This window comes from Mustela lutreola, chromosome 9 (assembly GCF_030435805.1).
Source record: "Mustela lutreola isolate mMusLut2 chromosome 9, mMusLut2.pri, whole genome shotgun sequence".
NCBI lineage: Eukaryota > Metazoa > Chordata > Mammalia > Carnivora > Mustelidae > Mustela > Mustela lutreola.
In genome coordinates this window covers 56,264,278-56,282,758 of record NC_081298.1, presented here as the reverse complement: position 1 = coordinate 56,282,758, position 18,481 = coordinate 56,264,278, and the positions used below count along the sequence as shown (strand labels likewise).

General features: G+C 49.6%; 1 protein-coding gene across 2 annotated transcripts in view; it reads left to right on the top strand.

Annotated features, from left to right (window-relative positions):
* Positions 1-18,481, top strand: part of SH3RF3 (SH3 domain containing ring finger 3) — a 361,494-nt gene that overhangs the window by 332,388 nt on the left and 10,625 nt on the right. The window lies entirely within an intron of this gene.

The window sequence follows — 18,481 nt, the reverse complement described above, 5'->3', positions numbered from 1 at the left end:
AATTATCAAGTGCAGGCTGGCTCCACACTCAGCATATGGGGGACTCTGGGGACTCCATCTGCATCGGGCCCTGGATCCAGGGTGACTATAATGAGGTTTGTGCCCTCGTGGTTCTTTGTGGGGGGAGATCAAAACAGCAAGGGCAGAGGCCAAAGAGGGCCTAAACCACGAAGACATGTGACAGGGCAGAGCACAGGAGAGGGAAATAGACCCTGCAGAAGTGCTCATCAGAGTTTCAGAGGGGAGCTGTTTTGCAAATGGAACCTGAAAGCATGAATAGGGCTCCTGGTGGGTGGGTGGAGGGAGGTGCCCATGTTCTGCTGTAGTTGCCGGCCTGTCCACAGACCTCCCTGCCTCATAGCCCCCACTCCGCCCCCCACAAGCCCTGTTTCACTGCTGAGCCTACCCCAAGGTAAGCTGGGGTGAGCTCTTCTGAGAGGCCCCCCGCCCCGAGTACCCGGGCCCCCCCAGGGCACATGGGCTGCCTCAGCCCCCTGTGCTTGCTCTCCTGCTGGGTCTCTGACCTGCTCTCTTGTGCGCCTCCCTTTCAGCAGCCCAGAGAGTAACACATCTCCACACGTGAATGCAGCCCCCACTTAAGACCAGAAAATCCATGTAGATAATGTCTTTCCCTCTAAGGTGGAGACCACGGTCACAGAGTGGGCCGTGGCGCTGGGAGAAAGTTCTCATGTCTCTGTTTGGCCTCATCACCTTGGTTTTGGTGGCAGTGGGGGGAGTGGCTTGCCCTTGAGATGTATGATGGGGTCTGGGGGATGGTGGCTTTTAGAGCTGGCAGGTGTCCAGAAGGTCCAGGTGCCGGGGAGGCATGGCCACACGGATGCACAAGAGCCCGTGCTCATACCCGCACAGGTGCAGGCCCGTGGCTGCTCCTTGTGGAGGTGAGTGCCGGCACAGTTCTCTGTAGCTGTCCTTTTGAGATAGGAAGAAGAGACTGCGTTATGAGTTTGACAGTCACCTGTCAGGTTGGGTGGGAAAAGAAGGCCCTTGGGTTTCTGTGTGCTATTTGGGCTACAAGTGTGAGCTCACCGTGGATGTGTGCCTGCTGGTGCCCCAGCAGAGCTCTGGGAGAGGAAGGTGGTAGCACCATGTTGAAGGAAGACGTGGGTGTGACCAAGAGCAGGACACGTCCCCCTGGGGACACACGCAGCTGTGTGGGAGGTCCCCAGTTGGCCTAGGGGTGGGTTATAGTCAGAACAGCAAAGGTTCCCAGCCACCAGCGTGTGCAGGCATGTTGTCAGAGCTTCAGAACCACAACAGGCAGCTTGCCGGGAGGAGACCACGTGTGGAAACCAGGAGCCAGCTGCTTGCTGGCCTTTCCTGGACCACATCAGGGCCCGCTGCTGTCTACTAGCCAGAATGCAACAGATCCTTCTTGGCCTTCACAGCAAACTGGGGGAAGAACTGATGGTTCTGACGGCCCCCTGTCCCTAATGTGAGCATAAATGTGCCACACTCACTCTTGGCTGGAGAGTTCAGCAGCCTTCTAGAAGTCAGCCCCAGCCTGCCCAGTTTGGCACCAAGAAGGGCAATAATGCCCTCCCCAGATCACAGAAGTTGAAATAGTACCTTTCAGTGTCACCTGTAACTATCCAAGTGCTTCTGGATCATTCTGTCTACCTCCTTGCTCCCCAAAGCAAGCCCTCAGAAATTGACAGCCAGCCCCTGGCCCCCAGGAGCTCCGTGCAAGCTCCGTTCCCACAGTTGCTTGGGTCTCAGAGCCCATGTGGAGAGAGGAGTGTGGTGCTGAGTGGCAGCTAGTGTGCATCCCACCCACGGCCAGCATCTGCATCCATTCTACTACAGTGGCCTTCGGCAAGGGACAGGGACAGACCCACACAGAGTGCCTGCCACCTGCCATACCAACCAAGACACTGCAGCCTTCACACTCTTGGGGCCAAACAATTCCTGATGGTGGGGTATTGAGCACCCCTGGTTTCTTTTTTTTTAATTTATTTATTTCGGTGGGGCATTGGGAAGGAGCAGAGGGAGAGGGACAGAGAGTGTTAAGCCAACTCCATGCTGAGTGTGGAGACTGACACAGGGTTCACTCTCATAACCCTAAAGAAGGAATGATTATGAGCTGAGCCGAAAATGGGTCGGATGTTCAACTGACTGTGCCACCCAGGTGCCCTGCGCTCCTGATTTCTACCCACCAGATCCCAGTAGCATGTTGTACCCAAGTTGTGACAGCCAGGAATGTTCCCCATGTCTCCTGGGGAGCGCAATTACTCCTGGTTGAGAACCACTGGTGTATAAACTAGCTGTGTCTCTAGAACCTCGAGTCCAATGTTTGGACCCCTAGGGCCCAGGCCTGGCTCTGACCCTTGGTTATGTTGATATTATCTTGGCAACTCACTGTCTTTCAAATCATCAGATTCCTTTCTTCATTTTCAGAAGAGCCCAGGCCTACCAAAGAACTCCTACAGTAAAACTTAGCTTACTAACACTTACTCGTCTTGTTTAAGCTGAACTTATGCCCAATGATAAGTTCCCAGTAAGCAAGGTGACTTCATTCTGGACATCTTGTATAACCTTGTACCTATGGTCATCGAAACTATGTTGTACACAGTTCTGTACTGGATACTTAAAAATTTGTTAAGAGGGTATATCCTGTGTTAAGTGTTCTTATCAAAATAAAATTTTGAAAATTTAGCTTATTAGCATAGTGAAGGCTCGAGAATATCTTAGTCTAGTCGCAAAGCCTATTGTTCCCTTCCTTTGTCCGTGCTGGACCTACTAACATCCTGCAGGTGACATCTTGGGGGACACCGAGGGTGCTGGCATAGTGCCTTTTGGGACTGGGGGAAGAGCAGATATGATCACCTGCATGTGAGCCTTTGACAACTGTGACACAACCCGAAGGTGAAATACCCTTACTCAGATCATCTTAGACTCTTCAAGCAGGTCATTACAGTGAGATCTCATATACAAAGTATTTGAGTCTTCTTGTTAAGCTGGACTCTACTATATCAAGAACTAAGACATACTGGTCTTTCAAATACCCTTGAAAGTGACCTTGGGCTTTCCATGAGCCTCAACAGGAGATAATGAAGACATTGATCCTGAAGGACCATAGCCTTGGGGAAAACTGGAAATCCAGGAAGCTTATACTTCCTTCCCCCTTAGCAGGGAGCATAAACCTTACATCACATGGTGATTATTAGGAACTGACCCCAAGGAGAGAATATCTCTCCCACATTTCTACAAAGGCACAGCCTTCACCTCCAAAAACCATGTCACTCTCTACTCTCCTAGGAAGAAATGGCAAGCCAGTCAGTGGCATGTCACCCATTCCTTCTAGCCTTGGCTTTTGGCTATCCCCATGCTCCTCTCCCCAGCCCAATCCTGAAACCCCTAAAAGGAGATCAGGAAATCAGAAAGTCTTTCTCCCAGGCAGACATGTGTGGCTAGGGGAGAGCTACCCTCTACTTGGGTGCTCCCAGCAGGAGATGGGAGATTGAAGTGATTGGATGACAATGGAGTCCTCCCTTCAGTGTAGACCCACACGGGGGTGATTGCTTCCTCCTGCAGGGTCTCTGAATGTCTGCCTCTGCACCTCTCCCACCCTGGTAATGCCACACACCTTGAGGGACTACAAGGCTGAGAGAGGCCCTTAGGGGAGAAGGTCCCCTGAGCATCCTGTCCACTGACAGTGACAAAAGGACCCACCAAGTCCTCTAAGTTAGCTGAGCAGTGTCTTCTCAGAGGAAAAAGAGCTGCCTGGTTGGAGGCAGCATTTTGGGAAAGCAATTTAAATGCTTTTATATCCTCACAGCCTCGTTAACTTTCATCGTCTCTTTTTTCTTCTCTCTTCTCTGTTCCTGTAAAGCCACCTATCTGTCTCTGTGACACTCAGACTTGCATGGATTGGATTCTGTGGGCTGTCAGAAAAATGCAACCTCTGGGGAAAACCCTTCTACCCCAATTTCAAGTCCAGCCTGGGAATGAGGATGAGGCCTCCGAGCTTCTAAACACCCCACCTTCTCAGTTTTTAATGACCCTGCTTTTTGACTTGGTTGTATTAGGTTATCTAGAACTCTTGATATTTCCAGTAAAACTGTATTGAAGTTCAGATCTTGGCATCTTTCCTGACAGAATTCTTCTCATTTATTATTTGGATGCCTGGTTAGCCTTCAGTCGTACATGTTTCCAATGTTTCTGTAACATTTTCCAAAAAAGCCTGTTGGGATGTGTTTTCATCTTTCTATCCCACACTTGTTTATCACAAATGCAGTGTGTGTGTGTGTGTGTGTGTGTGTGTGTGTGTGTGTATCTGAAACTCATATGTGAGATTTTTATACCCAACCATAGCCATGCCAACACTCTCATTGTGTGGGCTTGGTCTGGCCTGGGAAATCTCACGACAGGTCAAAGTGAATTTGCCCCAGTTACTCTGGCTGCAGAGCAAATCAACCCCCAGAACTCCATGGTGTAAAATGATATTCACTTTGATATGCTTATCTCCTGTTCCGTGGGTCAGGACCTTGGGCAGGGCATACCCAGGGGTCTGTTTCTACTCTGCCAGGTCCGGGCCCTCAGCTGAATTTGTGAGGCTGTGGGGGTGGGGGGTTGCTGGTGGGGGCCAGAGCCACCTGCAAGTGCACTCGCTCCCAGGTTTGGCAGTGGAGGCTGGCAGCTGGGCTGTTCATCAAACATCAGTGTGGCCTCTCCATCGTCTGTGCACATGGGCGGCCTTGGGTTTCCTTGCAGAGTGCTGGCTGGGTTCCGGAGTGAGCACATGGCGCCTTCATGCCTTGAATCACGAGTGGCATTTCCAGTGTGCTCTATCAGTGGAGGCTGTCACAAGTTTTTCCGGCACATGGGGGTGGGACACGACTCCTGTCACTGAACAAGGAGAGTGCCGAAGTCACTTTGCAAGGAGGGTGAGTGAGAGGGAAGACAGTGTTGCGGTCATATTTGGAAAATTCAGTCTGCCACATTACCCAAGGTCTAGCTCTGTGACCTCTCACTTTTTCCTTGAGCTCCGCTGGTACATTGCTTGTCCTCTGGTTCAGTACTTTTTAATTAAGTGCAAAAATAAATTCTCTTGAATATGCTATTCCACAAAGTCTTGCTTTCCGGCTCCCACTGACATCATGGGCACAGAAGACACTGGTCCAGGGTGCCAGGACCCCCACTACGAAACTTCATAGCCCCATCCAGGTATGCACTTGACAGAGCTAGGCATCCACACATACCCTCTGCCTCCTCATTTCTCAGTTGAAATAGATTGTCAGTTTCTTAATATTAAGGAGAGGAGCATGGACTGCTTTGCAAACTTGACAGCACCCTGAAGCTCAGTGCTACACAGGCGATGTGTCCGCTCAGGCCAAACGTGTTGTCACAGCCTGTAGGAAGAATGACTTCAACTTTGCTGCCTGCGAGGACCACTGATTTAGGAGAAAAGACTAGATCCTGCACTGTTCCTTTGACTGAGAGCTGATATTTTCTTCTCCAACAAAGTAAAAACCAGCCATGAAGTGTCACTGAAGTGTCATCCATACCAAGACTTATTCTTGCAGAAGGAAAGCCTGTATCCAATGTCTCCATGGCCCCAGACATCCGTGGAGTAGCCGTACTGAGAGCGACGGTCATGGTGAGCACAGGCAGATGTGCATCTCCCAGGTGTTAGGCGTCTGGCATGCATGGTTTCATTTGGTTCCCATGACAACCCTCTGTGGTAGGTCCTACTGTTACCCCATTTCTGACGCATAGAAAATTCAGGTCTCTTGTTCAAGGGGTAGGTAGTAGGAGCTGAAGACAAGCCAGGAGGTCTGCATCCAGCTCCTTATTGCAGTGCTGCCTTGACTCTCTTTCCTTTCCTTGTCTGGAGTCTCAGTCTGCTCTCACAGCTCCATAATGAGCATCCTCGTGCCCTATGACCCGCCGTTTCCCAGGGCATGGCCAGCAAGCCTGCCGCATGCAATCCAAGCTAGGCACGTCCTTCCTTCACTCGGTAGCCACTGGTAGTGGGTTGCATGTGCCCCAGGTTCCCTGACCCTAGCCTTGCCTGCTGTGTGGAGGGATGGTGCTGTGGGACCACCCTGAAGAAGTGGCATGTGTGGCTTCCACAGGCCCACTGGGCTCAGATCATGCTTCTTCAAAGCCTTGGTGGAGTGCTGGCCTGGGGTGGGCCTGGGCATGTGTGCAGTGAGCTCTGCCTTGGGGAAGGCTTTGGTGACAATGGGGCCAAGAGGAAAGAGAGCGACATGACTCAGCTGTCCTGTGTAGATTGGCTGTGTTTGATCTGGGGATAGCACCCAATATCCATCACTCAGAAAGTTTCAAGGGCCTGCAGGACCGATGGGGGAATTTGGGCCACTTCAGCCCTGGAGTTGTGACTGTGTTCAGGCTCAGTAAGTGAAGACTGGTTAGACTCAGCAGACACTGAGTAATGTTCCAGAACTGTAGTCGGGCTCTGGTGTGTAGGATAGATCAGGGTGGGCGAGCCGAGCCCAGAGGCCTTGATGACACCAGTAACGAAGGAACGGTAAACCCTCCCTCCATTCACTCATTCATCAACTGCAGGGGGAATGGCAGGCCTGGGATTCGCCATGGAGTCCTGGATCCAAAGCCCAGTCCCACCCACTTCATCTCTCTGAACTTGCATTTCCTCATCTGCAAATGAGGTGACTATGACCCTCACCCAGCAGTTATGTAAAAGACTGTTTTGGACTGTATGTTCATGTCCCTCCAAAACTCATAAGTTGAAGCATGAACGCCCAGTGTGAGGTGGGGCCTTTGATGAGTAATTAGGGTTAGATGAGGTCATGAGGGTGGGACCCTCCTGTTGGGATCAATGGCCTTAGAAAAAGAGGAAGAGAGAGCCCTCCCTCTCCACATGCACACCTAAGGAAAGGCCCCGTTAGCACAGGAGAGGGGGTTTCTGCAAGCCAGGAAGAGAGCCCTCACAAGCTGACAGTCTAGTCTCAGACCTCCACCTTTCAGGCTGTGAGAATATAAGTTTCTGTTAGTTCAGTCACCCAGTCTGTGATAGTGTGCTATGGATACCCAGGCAAACTAATGCAGATTTTGGTTGCAGGAAGTGGGGTGGTACTCTTACAAATACCTAAAAATGTGGGTGCAGCTGTGGAACCTGACGGTGGGTAGAGCCTGGGAGAATTTGAGGTGCCTGATCTATGGACATTGAAGACAGTTCTGGTGAAGGCTCTTTTCTTAGAGAATACCTAAATAATCATGAACAGGACATTGGTGGAAAATATAAATGTTAAAGAATAGTGTCTCTTAGGTCTCAGAGGGAAATGAGGAATGCATTATTGGAAACGGGAAGGAGAGCACTCCCCATTATAAAGCAGCAAAGAATTTAGCTGAACTGTGTTCTCCTGTGGACCTTTGAGTGATGCCATTGTTGGTTAGCTGAGGAAATTTCTAAACAAAGTGTCTTAGGACTGGCTTAGCTCCTGACTGCTTAGAGTAGAGTGCAAGAGGAAGAAGGAATTGTTTACCAAAAAGGAACCAGAACTTAGGCACTTAGGAAATTTCTTAGGCTATCCAAATTGCAAAAAAAAAAAAAAAAAAAAAAAAAAAAAAAAAAAAAAAAAAAAAAAAATCAGAACACGTGTTCTGAGAAGAATGTAAATGTGAGCCTGAACAATGATTTGAGATGTCAGGTGTGGCTCGTGGAGGTGACTAGCCATCTCCACAGGAGCCAGGAGTGTAGGGACACTGCCACTTTGAACAAGCAGGAACAGAGCAAATGGGATGGAATGAAGGGTGGCTGTAGGACTTCTTGGATCCTACAGGACAAGACCATAGAGCTATCTGGCTGCAAATGTGCACTATTTTTCACAGAAGGTGACGAAGGACCTTAAGGTGATTCAGAGATCATGAGGGCCAAACCCTCAGTTCCAACAGGCAGGTGGCCTCTGATGGAAGCCTTGCATGCAGGTCTACAAGGGAGACAGTGAACCAGATAGGTATTCTCAAACTTCAGGGTGGGTTTGTCTTACTTCCAGTGGGGTTTGTCTTACTAAGTTTTGGATTGCCTGGGACATGTAGCTCCTTCTCTTTCCCATTTCTGCCATTTGGAATGGGAATGTCTCATTTACGCCTGTGCCCTATGGTGCCTGGGGTTGCATGGTGTGTCTGGCTTCACAGGCTCCTAGCTAGAGCTCCAGCCTCACTCAGGTCTGATTTGAATACTGAGATAATACTTTGGACATTGGACTTTGGAGTTGAAGCCTGAATTAATTAAGACTTTGGGAGTTGTTGGAATGGAATAAATGCATTCTGCATATAAGAAGGACATGAATTTGGAGGGTAAGGGCAGAATGTTATGAACTGAATACTTGGGTACCCTGCCCAATGAATGGGCATATGATGAATCCCCAATGTAGTGACAGGTGGAGATGACCTTGGGGAGGTAATTACTAGAAAAGGTCATGAGAGTGGGGCCCTGTCATGGGATTACTAAGTGGCTTTAGAAGAAGAGGAAGAGAGAGGGCTCCCTCTGCAGGCCCCCACAGCAAGGAAAGTCCCAGAGAAACCAACCATCTATAGCTGGGAAAAGAGCCCTCACTGAGAACCTGACCATGTTGGCACCTCGATTATGGGTTTGCAGCCTCTAGGCTAGGAGAAGATACATGTCTGCTCTTTAAGCCACCCAGTATTTGTTATTTTTTAGGGCAACGCGAGCCAACTAAGACAAGGTACATTAAAGTAGAAATGGTATACGCAACCCCAGGCATGTGATCAATGCTCAGCTTTCTGTCCTCCTCTGTAAATCAGAAGTGTGTGTGTGGGGGGGTGTCATTGCCTCCTTGACAGAGAAGGAAGTAAAAGCATGAGAGTCAGGCCTCTGGAAAGGGGCAAGACCTGCTACATGAGTGAGAGTGATAAACACAGATCAGGGGTGGGTGAGTGTGGGCTGCCATGACTTACGAGTTTGGAGGAACGGCCTTCATCCTGATGTGGCCCTCACAGCCCCAAGCAGGTGGGGGACCCTCAGGCTGCTGCCCTCTGCCAAGGAGGAGGACAGGAATTGGCGGCATGGTGCCAAGGCGCTGGTCAGCAGAGGGTGCTGGGAGGACATACCCGCAGCCCCTGGCTCTACCTCATTCCCTCTTTCTGTGCCCCTTGATCCTCTGGGCTCACCCGGCCCCTCATCCAGGCATGGGCACGGGGGACACGATCACCTCTGCATCTCTCTCAACGGGCTGGGCAGAGGGAGCCTCCCCACTCCTACAATTCACAGCTCCAGGCATATTTTGATGGTTTTATTTGTGTGATTTCTACCTTTAAGAAGTGTCTAGATGAAGTTGCAGATGAGAGACCCAGAGCTCATTTGAGACCTTGGGGCTAGAGATGCTTCCCCTGCAGAAGAGAGAATTGAAGAGCCAATCATGTGTCACAGCTTCCGGCAAGAGAACATGAACGAGTGATGAAAGGGACCGAGTCCAGCAGTGTCTGTACCTGGGGCTGGGGAGAAGGTGCGGCGCAACAGGAAGAACCCAGCTGCTGAGCAGAAGGGTGTGGAAAGAAACCGTGATACAGGGTCGAGGAGTCCAGCAGAGGGCCCTTCTCAATGGGCAGGAGATGCCGGTGCCCTGGGCAGGTCAGGTTCAGGGTGACCAGAGGCCCAAATGAGGTGGGTGTCTGGTGTCTGTCTGCTCTCAAGTTCTAGTCCCCACCATATTGCCACCATCTTTATTTACTGTGTTTTCTGGAAGCTGGAAAGGGCACCTGGTGCTTTCCAGCCAGCAAGCTGAGTGCGAACAAAACAAGGAAAAACAACGTGGTTAGTATGGTTTGCTTCTTGCAATGTTCCTGCCCTACAAACAGAGACTGGGGTGCTTCTGCAAATTGGGAGCTTCTGAGTGTACTGTCTCCGGGACTTGGAGCATATTTTTCAACTTCTTTTTGCACAAGGGGCTTCCAGAGTCTCGGAGGCAGGTGGCTGGCACCCGAGTCCTACTCGATTTTTTTTTTGTGGTGGGTAACTGCACGTGATAGGTTTCCTCTGACCTCAGGCTGTGCTCCCAGGACATGAGTGCTGGCTGAGGGCCAGGCGAATAGATGAAGACCACAGGCATACACAACCACCATCGCTGAGAGTCTTGACAGCTACTCCCTGCCGAAAGCCTGCTCAGTGCCGGGCACTCTGCTTGGGGCTTTACCTGCCATCCTCACCAGTCCTCTGATCACTGGCACTGAGGCCAATGCCAATATCCGCTCCTGAGGAAGCAGCCCAGAGGAGCCAAGAGCTGTCGGGTCACAAGAGTGATGGGTAACTGGCCAACCCTCTGTTTTATCATCATGCAGCCCTTGTGTTCTGTAATCATTGCTCTGTGTAAATACCTCGGTGCCCATCTATGAAGTGACCTGAACACACAGAAACCTCAGCAGTGAGCCTCCCACTTACCGACTAAGGTTGTACCTCAGTTTGCAGGACAAAGCAGTAAAGCTGGCATTCAAATTTGGAATTGAATCCTGGGTTTAAATCCAGATGGTATGACTTTCTAGTTGATTGCCCTGTGTCCACTGATTACAATCTCAGAGATTGTGTTTTTTCTGTTGGGTTGTTTCAAGAATGTAAGAGCTAATGATGTCCAAGACTTAGTGCCTGGTTCATAGCGAGCTCTCAAGAAGTAGTCTGCATATAATTAGTTATCTATATATATATATACATATTGTCCATTTTACATATGAGGAAGCTGAGCCTAAGAGCAGTCAAGTGACTTGTTCAAGACCGGTCAGCTGGTAAATGACAGTGACACCTAGTTCCATCAATCTCCAGAGCTGTCATGATGTGCCATCTAATTGAGGTTCCTCAGGGAGACAGTATCTTGTACTCCAGGAGCTTTTCCTGCTGCACTGAACTTGACTGGTCAACCTGAACTCCTGCTTCCTCTTCTGTCCATTCAGAATGCCCAGCACAGTGCCACAGGCAGAGCACTGAACGAAGGCTTCACTTAATGGTTCCAATCCTCGGAAGAGCAGGAAGTGGTTCCTTTACCCATCAGGAAGTGATGGCTCCTCTACCCATCACCGTTGTGACCAAGGAGAAGGAAGTGGCTCCTATACCCATCACCCTTGTGACCTGGCAGCTCTTGGCTTCTCTGCAAGAGAAGCAGCATACTGCAGCAGGCATCTCTCCCATCAAAAACAAAAGCCAGAGAAAGCACGATCAGATTGGCACATTATTATCTGCTGCTTCCCTTCCCCGTTATTTTCATGACTCAGTCTTCAACTTTGCTCTCCTGTGAGGGCTGTATTTTTGAAGATGTGTTTCCATGTTTAAAATAGCCAATAGCTAAATGCACAATTTTCCTCTCTCTTAATTAGCTTGTGAACTTCCTCCTTTTTATTTATTATAGATCTTGCATTTCTCTACCCTTTCTGAAGATGCACTACAAATTTATATTGTTATAACCCCTTCTCTGCTCTTCCAGTAACTGTATTTCAGGCAGAGATGTGCCTTTCCCCACCTAAATTTTTACAAGGCATAACTTTTAATTACCCTTTCCCCACCTCCAGTAGGAAACCTTCCAAACATGATATTTTAATCGAAAGTCTTCCAAGTGGTCCCTTGCTGTCTGGGAGCCAGACTTAGTAGCTAAAGATAAGGATGTGCTATGTCCCTTGGTTTCTTATTTTGATGATCTAAAGTTTCCTCAAAGCCCCCAGCACTGTTTGTCATGCCCAAACCATGTGCCCCAGGCCTCTGAGTATACCCTAGTCTCACAGTTCCATCCTAAGTGTACAGCTGCAAGTCATTCTCAGAGGTGTGAGGACCAATGCCCCCACTTCTCCAAGCTCTGGTCTTCCTGGAGGCCACTGATGCCTGCCCTGAGATGTTCTTGACTGCCCGTAAGTTGATGTGGCATCTGAGAACTATCTGACCATCTTCTAAACTGGTTTTGTTTTCTTTTTCATTCTGTTGTGTCAGCCAGAGTCTGCCATGGCCACACGGGCACAGAGCAAGTGCACAGCCGCAGCAGGACGCACGCCCCCCACCTCCTATTGCCCGCTGGCAGGAGCTAGTATCACCTTCCCTCCAAATGCCCTGCGATGGTCACCATCCCTGTCTTTGGTCCCATGGTCCCCACTCTGTCTCCTCATCCATGGCTGCGTACTGATGACCTTGCCACCCAAGTCACTCGCTCACCTGCCGTTCTCCCTCCCACACCTCTGCCCCCAACCACAGCTCCTGGCAGCTCCCAGTGTCTGCCCAGCAGACTTCCAGTAACCTCTGCTTGCTCTCATGGCCCCAGGATATGCTTTCCCTTGCCTTTCTCATCTCCCAGACATCTCCTCTCCTCCTTCCACACCTTCTCATGCCAGATCACCCCCAGGCCCTCTCCCTTTTCTTATATCCAATCAGCCCAGTCCTCAAGACCACCACCCCAAGAGCCTCCTCTTATAAGACCACCTCGTCCATAAGCTAATAGCAAAAGTTCTCACTGGCTCATCACGTCTAGTACCATTATGTTCAAAGCAACAGGTGGCACCTTTTTCCTTTATTATGTTTCCCCCGTTAAACTGAAAGAAATACACATTTGACTCAAACAAATACAAAATCGCATCACAAAAACTACTACTGCCCAGAGCCTTCCTCCTGTGCCTGCTCAATCCTGTAACTAATATTAACCATCTGGAAGGAGTATTTCTATGCTTTTCTCAGCCTGAAGATGCTCCCAGGTCACTGAGTGTCCACACATCATCTGAACATGACCCATGACTTGTGACCACTGTCTCCTGCGTCTCAGCTCATGCAAACACAGAGTGAAAATGTGTGATTGTGTTTGATCCTTTGTTCTCAAAGGTAGAGTTCTCAGTCATCCTTCTGACTTTGAACAGAGTGTGCACCCATCCCCGGGTCCAATCAACTAGGGATTCTTCTTCAGGCTGAGGTTTTCCTAGACTGTTAGGGCTAAGCCTTGCAATCAAGTCTGAGTTGACATACTACCCACCATAGGTGGCTCAGTGTTCAGTGTGTGCCTGACCAGAGATTTTAAATATTTCCCTGCACAAAAAAAAATTAAGAATCTGGTTGAGGGGAACTAGGCTGTGGCCACTTTCTTTAACATAGGTTAACAAAGGAGACAACTTGATCAAATAACGTGGTACTTATAGGTCACATTTACGGATTTACTTCACTTTAACGAAATGAATTGTATCCCTAAAAGCTCTTCTCTCACATTTTATAAATCAAGTTCTATTCCCTTTGGCTTTGTATAATTTCACAGAGAATTTTCCATAATTTTTGGTTGATTCTTAATGGGCAGAAGTTCTTAATTTGAACTTTCAATTTCTTTTCCCTTTTGCCAAGTTTTTACATTAATGTTCCGTAAAACAGTTAAGGCCCCTAGGGAGGCCCCTATTTTAACCATAACAGAAAAGCTATTATTTTATTATTTGTAAAATGTTGTACAGTTTTCCTATAATGAATGAACACCTTCAAATAACTCTTCTTTTGAATGTTATGTTTCCAGATGGTTCTTTCAAAGTAGGGTATGACTTTATTTTAGAGTGTGTATGTGTCCATATGTGTTAGTGTGTGTGTGTACACACATAAATTTTTTAATGCAACTCATAAGCTCTTCTCTCACATGATGATGCTCTGGTTATATGCTGAGGGAGGCTTTCAGAACTGCATGCGTATTTCGAGAGCCAGAGCTTCCAGAATTACCTTATCCAGTACCCGCAGCCCTTGGCTCAAGCCTGTTCCTGGGCCTGGTGTGGCCTGTCTTGCTTGCTGAGCCTCTATTCATACATCAGCCTGTGCCTCTGAGAGTGTGACCAGGCAGGATGACCCCACCTGGAAGCTGGTAGACAGCTCAGACCCTCAGCTTAGAATCAGCACACCCACGTAGGCCAACACCGCAAAGCACAGCTTTAAAATCCATACCTGTTCCTCCGGCTGGGCATTTAGCAGGTGCTCAGCAAACCAGTTTCCTTGTTTGCTCCACTTCCCATGAATCCGGTCTCTTCTCTGGGTGTTTACAGCACTATCTGTAGTCTCCTGATGATTTCAGCAGGTTGACACGTGACCATTGGCTTGTAATTGATCCTTTTGCGGGTCCTAGATCAGAATCACTTTTTTTGGCCCCCATTTCAGACCTGCTTGGTTAGAATCTTTGAGGGTGGAGCCAACATTGACACTTTATCCAATTTCCTTGTTGGTTCTTTGTACCTGAAGTCGGAGAGCCAAGGGACCCCGTGTTGGCCTGTTGGGGTCTCTCAAGGCAAGATGAGGAGTCTCAGTGAGACACCTGCCTCAGGTGGAAGTGAAGTTGCTTTTATTCATTGAGCAAAAACATACTGGGAGCTAAGTAGGTGGTGGGTGTTTTGCAAAAACCTAAAAATAGCACATCATATAAACACATCATAAAAGCAGCCACACAATCAAATACCTGTGACATGCATTCATAGTTTAAAAAGGACTCTTCCATTTGTCATAACAACCCAGTGTTGGCGGAGCCAGGACTCGGAGCCAGGCTTTCATGCCGCTGGCCTGGGCTGCCCCTGCGCTTCTGTCCTGTTCCAGCGGCAGAGGAAGGGGAGGGAGTCAGGCCTCGAGGGAGGGTTGCCTGCATGGGATGCAGTGAAGGGCCTCGCAGAGGAGTAGGAGCATCCCATCACTCGTTTGGAAAGATGAGGGCACAGTTCTCTGCATATGTGCCTTCCACACGCAGGACTTGTAAGAGGGAGGAGTTTTGTCCCCACACTTCAGACTGTTCGGGGGCCCCCCACAAGGCTGAAATGGCTGCACCATGGCCTGGGGATAGAAAATGACCCTCCTGTGGAGAGGGGGATGGAGGCCACAGATGGAGGCAGTGGAATGCTGGCCAGAAACGGTGTAGGACAGCAATGACTCTCCTAAAACATACCTAAAACAACCCCAAAATTATAAGGGGGGTCACCATTCTCTGCTTCTGACCAGGCTCAGGAAATCCCTAATTTAGTTATTTTCCCAGGAGAAACCCAGGCAAATCCATCTTTCTTTTAACAAACTTCTAGTCCAGATTAACATGAAATTGTGTCCTCTAAAACTTTTCATTGCCTGTGGTGTTGCTTCTAAAATTGATTGGCAGGTCTGTTCCCACCACCATTAAAGTGCCCATCGGCGGATCCTTACCTGCATCACCCAGAATAGGGCGACCGCCAGGGGGAGGGCTTGGAACATCTGTGAATTCTGTGTGCGTGGTAATTGCCAGGTCACCAAATTCCACAGCAATTTGTAATAACCAAGTACTGGAGGCATTAGCAGAATTCAGTCATGGACAGCGGAGGAGAGGGTTTTCCAGTCGTGATATCCGTGTTTGCCAAAGTCAAAATAAGAAAATCATCTATCATATTCAATTGTGGAGAGCTGAGACAAGAATATTATCCATCACTTTTGTGCACCTCTTTCCAAACCACTGCTAAGGCCATACTTCCCAACAAACGCGCTAAGTGACCCAGTGGCTCTGTCTTCTCTCTGCACAGCATGCCTTATGGTGACGTGGCTCAAGGCTTCAGGGGTTTCTGTCCCGAGACAGCACCTTGTAAAAGAGTTTCTGTTGATCAAACCTCTTCTCTGCTGGTGGCAGAAGGACACCACCCTAAGAGTCACAAGTGCTGTCATGCTGGTTGACATGGTGTGTCAGGTAGGGCTGTGGTTTCACTCCTGAAACTCTAAGAGGCAGCTCCCCACTTGCCCTGGGCACATCCTCATTCTGTCTCCTTCTGCTTTTAACACCTATGAAGCAGAGGCCAGGGACACGGCTCTGAATGGCAGTGAGATAATTGGATATAGTGGAGCCAGTGCTTGTTCCCAGGTGATGGGGGCAGTCACTGTGGAAAGTTTTTCCCACCTGGAGCCCTTTTGGCTGGGACTCCGGCTGGCATCTCTCACGGCAGGTGATGCCCCACTGGGTGTGTGCCTCCTGACGCATGGATTGCTAGTGGAACCCCATGCCCGTTGAGCGTCTGATAGTCCAGTGTCATGGCCTAGAGGTCCACCCTGTCAAACTGCTCTCCGTGTGTTTGCTTCGCACCGGGTCCTGGGAGCCCACTGGCCTACCACTAGGGCTGCCCCTTGGGCCCAGCCTAAGTCAGTCCCCTCAGGGATAGCAGTGAGGGCAGGCGGTGGCTCCTCCTGCCTCCACGCGCTGGCGGGGCTGCCAATCCCATGCACACTCTGCATAATTTTATGTCACTGTATATGTATTCTATGTGTACTTATGCAATTAAATTACTTTAACTGGTCACTTTCAGCTTCACCCTGCCACAGGGTTAGTGACTGGAATGTGAGCATTTGATAGCAGATAGCTTTTGTGATGCCTGGCCTGGCAGGGTCTGGGTGTTGTGTCTGGGTGTCCTTCTGCAGCCCCCAGAGGGCCATGAACCATCAGGCGCCACCCCTCACGCCTACACCGTGTCCCACCTCCAATGCCCTCCCCTTCATAACCTCGGGTTAGGAGACTATCATCATGAAGAGCAGACACACATGGCCAGCTGTGCACACCTCTCTGTGGCCATGGCCATGGCTGTGGCTGTGGCAGTGGCCTCAGAGCCCCAGCTACTTGGGAGACAAGGACGCCTCTGAGCCAGCTCTGTGGTGCCCCCTGGTGGCCAAACTCATGAAGTTCTCCCAAGTGTGTCACCACTATGTGGATGTGGAAGGAGGACAGAGCTGGGGCGACATAAAGACAGGGGGTTGCCCTTCGCTGTGTTACCCCACACCCACCTGCTCCCCACTAGCCTGGGGCTCACCCATACTCGCCAGTCCTCACCAGGGAGAGTATCCAGGACATCTACTTCCATTCTTTCTATCAACATCCATACTAAGAGTAGAGAAAAACATACAGACCTGTTCATACTGAAGTGTTACTGGCTTAGCTTAAGGATATGCACATCTCTGGATATGTGCATTTTAAGAATATTTCGGGACCACTTAGCCCGCCCTCCCACAGAAGCCTCTAACCATGCAGACAAGTAGGTTGGGAAAAGGAAATCCTCCATCAGACCACCTCAAGGTCTTCTCAGCCCTGTGACCAAAGCAGTTTCTGATGATCATCGCCGACTCAGTGGCTCTAGCTTCAGCCTTCCTTTTGCTGTCGCTGTCCTACACCATGTGCCCATATCCCCCTGCCACCTGATTTCCACTGAACATTAGAAAACTAAACTCTTGGGGTCCATGGGTGGCTCAGTTGATTAGGTATCTGCCTTTGGCTCAGGTCATGATCTCAAGGGCCCAAGTCGGGCTCCTGCTCAGTGGGCAGTCCATTTGTCCCTCTGCCCCCCAACCTCACTCGTGCATGCTCTCTTTCAAGTGTTCTTTCTCTCGAATAAATAAAATCTTTAAAATAAATAAAATTCAAGTAAGATCATAAAGATGGTCAAATCCCAGAGCAAGGGTGTTGTTCTAAAAGCACTTCTGCATGCACACACTTTCTCTTTCACACACGTACCTCGCTCATTGGCAATGGTTCACTCTTGCTTCCGTGCTTCCATGTAATCAGCACATGCTGAAGCTGACATGCCCATTCACTAACAGTGATATGCAGAATTCAGGGCAGCCATGGTGGCTGGTCCTGGTCACCCGAGGGCATTGCCCAGATCCTTCTCTAGGTCTGTGTCACCACCCCAGCCTGTTCTCTGTTTTTTATTGAGATCTTGCTTTAAGCCCCTAGGATGCCCCTTCAGTACAAAGGGAATACTGAGCAGGGCCCCCAGGGGAGACTCTGCTCACGGTCCTGCCAGCCGGTGGCTGTGTGGGGCGCTGTGCAGTCCTCCAGGGGAACTGGGAGTAAGCTGAAGCAGGAGAGCAGTCTGCACATCCTAGGGGGACAGCGTATTGATGGCCCCATGATTATAAGGGCAGATACTTCTGATTATGTCACAGGTGTTGTGTGTGAAGAGCCATGACCTGCTAGCTGTCACATCCCATAGCAGCCCTTTCTCTTAAGATAAGGAAGCTACCTGCTGGGGAAAGAGGTCTTATCAGGATGTTTCCCACTGAGGGAATTCACCGAGAGAGAAGTCACCCTCACTGGGGAGTTGCCCTGGGCTCTGGGACAAGTGGTCCTTCCCACCTGCAAAGAACTTTCTCAGGGAATCTATGCGGTATACACACACACACACACACACACACACACACACACACCACTGCTGGTTTCCTGTGTGGTATAAAGAAATCTGTGCAGAGAAGAGTTTGCCTACAGCGCTGCCCAGGGTTTCCAAACAAAGATGCGTCCAGGCTACATGGGCTCTGGTTCTATAAACTGGTTGAAGGAGCTAATCTCAGGAAGCGTGATGTAGAGTCATTTCACTCCCCTCTTAGGTAAAAAAAAAAGCAAATTATGTTGACTGCTGGCTCCTTCATCACAGCAAGTGAATTGCCCATCTGGAATGGTCCTGTGATGGCGAGGTAGGGAGTGTTGTCGGGAAGGCCCCCCCTGCCGACAGGGCGGGGGGAGTAGTGCCTTCTGGGCTGCCTCTGGGCCTCCTGGGT